Source organism: Carex rostrata, chromosome 4, assembly GCF_964058835.1.
Source record: "Carex rostrata chromosome 4, lpCarRost1.2, whole genome shotgun sequence".
Classification (NCBI taxonomy): Eukaryota; Viridiplantae; Streptophyta; class Magnoliopsida; order Poales; family Cyperaceae; genus Carex; species Carex rostrata.
This window is the reverse complement of record NC_135921.1, coordinates 717,156-721,243: the sequence shown is the minus strand read 5'-3', so window position 1 is coordinate 721,243 and position 4,088 is coordinate 717,156. Positions and strand designations below refer to the sequence as shown.

General features: G+C 34.3%; 2 long non-coding RNA genes across 2 annotated transcripts; one reads left to right on the top strand and one right to left on the bottom strand.

The window, feature by feature from the left end:
- Positions 1-2,238: 2,238 nt before the first annotated feature.
- LOC144552590 (uncharacterized) lies at positions 2,239-4,088 on the bottom strand. Its single transcript, XR_013511170.1, has 2 exons — positions 3,981-4,088; positions 2,239-3,314 (listed from the first exon to the last, which is right to left on the bottom strand). It is a non-coding gene; the product is annotated as an uncharacterized LOC144552590 (long non-coding RNA).
- On the top strand, positions 3,376-3,984 carry LOC144552589 (uncharacterized). The gene is made up of 3 exons (XR_013511169.1): positions 3,376-3,499; positions 3,530-3,839; positions 3,970-3,984. It is a non-coding gene; the product is annotated as an uncharacterized LOC144552589 (long non-coding RNA).

The window sequence follows — 4,088 nt, the reverse complement described above, 5'->3', positions numbered from 1 at the left end:
AATAGAATTGAAACATCCTGCTATTTCTCTCAGTGATTTAAACCCTAAATTGCAATTCTTACTTCTCAAGTTATTATCTTTTGTTTAGTTGAAAAATTTCCAGTCCAATTTGCTTCGGAAATTTTATTAGCATTACTCCTAGTCTAGTACTACAGTGATTTAGGTCTCTCGCAACTTCTCGTTAGAGAAGATGGTATTTGAGTCTGATGAGCAATGGTTATATTTTCTCATTAGGAGAGAGGGGCTCCCGATTGAGGAGAGAAGAGGAAAAAAGAAAAACAAGTATTAACTCATTCACTTGTTCTCTTTTTTCAAGCAAAAGAAACTCTTAATTCACAGTTTAGTTTACTTAAAAAAAAATCTTCATTAGTTATTGCTTTTAAATACAAATTTATAAATTTATTTAGTATCAAGTCAAGCGATCAAATGAGTCACTTTTAAGTTAATTTTAATACACATTCAATTTTTAACATTTTTACTAATTGAATTGATACTAAAATAACTCAAAAATATAAAAAATTACATGTACACACATCATTCATAAAATAAATCGATTTGAATGGTTTGAATTAATCGTTTGAAGTCTATTCAATCAATTTTGAAGTTAGTGTCATATAACACCAATGTCATACTCATTATTATATCACCTCTTATGTAAAATCCGTGAAAAAATTTATCCCTCCAGGACACCCTGAAAAACAAATGAAATAGAATATGCAGATTTAATATCTTGAAATACCGTGCCTTTTCAGCCAATGAGCATAATGTAATTTACTTCTCTAGAGGTGTTCCTGAATCATTTATGTAAAAACTTTGTAAATATTTTTCTTATTAATATATCCGTTAGTTGGAAATTTTCCAACTACACAAAAAAAAACAAAAAATCTTGAAATACACTTTCTATTGTTCTCTTGAAATATACAAAATTATGTTTTTGTTTAATATGCTTCCACTGGCAGCACAGAAAAAGTGAGCTTTTTTTAATTTGAATATGCCCATTGCACCTCCATTATCAACCTCTACCAAATTCATTGAGCCTTATGGTATAATTAGTATTCCTGCATGATTGGTATAAAGTTAAATGGTTATAATGAGGTTACGTTAGACAGAAGGATTCTTTTTTTCTTTTGATAAAAGACGTAAATGATTGATTGATTCACAAAAGATTCATGTTGAGTATGGCCAGGGTTTTATTTGAGCTTCATTGGCCACTAGGGGGAGCTACTATGTGGTAACAAATCGGGGTGGTAAACTGGTAATTAAATGCCGATGTGCTGAAGTACCAATCCATTTCAAAAGGAAAAGTGGCAATTAAAAGAATGACATACTTCAGAAGGTTAAAAAAGACATCTGTTCTGAACACCTATATACACATTGAAGCAATGCAGGGCGCTTCGTCACAGCTTCTTACATTGAAATACTCAAAACATTAGTATCGACCCTCTTTGGAACAGAAAAAAAGTACATAAAATATATCACAAAACGATTTAAACTGAAAATAAAAGCGGTAATATAAAAAAAAATTAAAAAATTATTTGTACTGTTTAATTTTATATGAAACTAGTCTGAATTTTGGTACTGTAGTACAATATATTGGTATCAAAGTTGATATCATAGTAAAATATACATGTATCAAGAGTTTCAGAATTATTTTTGCACTGAAGATATTGATCTATGGTCTATAACTAATAATATTTATTAACAAAATTTGGCATCGACAACTTGTATAGGATAGCTTTGTCTCCTATACACTATAATCATTATCTAAACACTGCTACAGACTAGCTACTAAAAGCTATTTAAATATACTTGCCTAAAGTTACCTGTTGTCCATAGGAAAACATGAGAATGTTACATCTGCACCACTTTGTCTGGTGACTGCATGCAAAAAAAAGTATAAATCAGAATGGGCTGTGGTACAGGTTTATTGAAGCAGCAAAGATGGAACATGGAATCATCTTTTTTTTATGCCTACAAAGAAGAGTAAAAAGCACACTTTATATTCTTCTATTAGTGCATATCTTAAAAAATTAAACTTGAAACACAATCCTAGATATTAGGAATAAATTAACTTAGTAAAATGCTTTCCTCCTTGGACAAGCCAATCATCATATGAACACCTCATATCAGATATACCATTTGATTGCTTCGAGCAATAAAGAACTATTATGTAGGCATTTGACTATAAGAAAAAAGAAAAGGGAATTTTGGCTAGGTGCAGAGTGGAACAATATGGTACCAGAATGAGATGATGGATTCTTTGGTGTACAATTTCTCCAGGTAGCTGTTTTCCACACCAAAGTAATGAGATGATTACTACCACTCGTTTTGCTTCTAGCAAGACTGTTCAATGATCACAAGCAGATTTCCAACTTCTATATACCTAGTGCAACAGACTTGCAAGCATGTGCTACAGCTGTTTTGAAAAGCATGCGGGTGGTTCCATTGCCATTGATGTGTCTTACTGTGACAGGAGATTAACTGGAGTGATGCAATTAGCACCAGACACTTTTTCAAATACAACATTCAAATCAATAAAGATATTTAACATTTTAATAACGGTACATGTGATGTGGGTTTCCCATCACGACCTGAGATACATGCATGATGTGCTTGTTACAAACAGAAGCAGATGTCAGACTATTGCGAGCGAATGGTATCATACCAAGCACAAGCAATAGACTGACATCTACTTCTATTTGTTACAATCACACCATGATGCAACATAGCCCTTGGTACATGTGATGTGGGTTTCCCGTCACAATCTAAGATACATGCATGGTGTGCTTGTTACAAACAGAAGCAGATGTTAGACTATTGCAAGCGAATGGTATCATACCAAGCACAAGCAATAGACTGACATCTACTTCTATTTGTAACAATCACACCATGATGCAACATAGGCCGTGACGGGGAATATGCATCACATGTACTGCCATTGCCATTCAAGTGTTAAAAGATCTTTACATATTTGAATGTTGTATTGGAAAAGATGACAGGGTGCTCATTGCGTCAATCTCATGTCACAGTAACACACATTAATGGAGCCACCAACATGCTTTTCAAAAACAATTGCAGATTCTTGCACGTTTGTTGCACTAGGAATATAAAAGTTGGAGATTTGTAGCAAGATTATTCCCCTCGTTTTGGTTTTTTGGTTGCAACAAACTTTGACTCGCTCTGGCCTCAGTCAAAATACACTTGAAGGATTTGCTGCCACATGCACATCACTGCAACACCTGTTCAGCTACCTTCCCTGGCTACCGAGAATTTGGAGGCCACGGTGTTGAAGCAAAACCTATTGAATATGATGCCTGTACCTCATGGACATGCAAATATAAGGAATAATAAGTGTCTCATCAAACCTAATATGGCAAGAAAAAATTGTAGGCCTGTATAGTACATTATTGTTGGGTCCTGATAACACCACCTGGAATGACCGCTACATTTTTTGGGTTCCTCATATCTTCCCACTAGGTAAAAAAAAGGAACCAATCAAGTATTATACAAAAGGTACTCATTACAAGAGTAAGTATGCAAAGGGTACTCATCTTTGATTATTATAGCTTGGCGTTTTGATATTTCCTCTTATTAAAACACGACCCTGTGTCCAGTATGGTAAAGAAGGATATGCAAAACATACGAACAGACCCAAAGTAGTTTTTGTATACTCTCCATTTTAGGTAAGAACACTAAATTTCAGATAAAGAGCAAAAGTGTACTATTGATAAAAGGTAGGCGATATGCAACAAAAATTAAGAAAGGGAAAGGAAGAAACTGGACTCAACTTCTCATCACAAGCATCAAGCTTCTCTCTAACAATCAGATCTGAAGGAAAAGTAAAAGTTTAAGAAAAAAACTTATCTTCAGCAATCAGATCTGAAGCAAAAGTAAGAGTTTAAGAAAAAAAAAGCTCCTCTCTAACAATCAGATCTGAAGCAAAAGTAAAAGTTTAAGAAAAATTGAGAGGTTGAGTTTACTTAGAAGCGGCACACGGGGAGGTGAGAGAGACGGCGAAGAGGGAGGGTGGCGGACCGGTAAAGAGAGAGATTCGTGGGGCTCAAGTTCTCAACGAAAGAGAAAGTGTG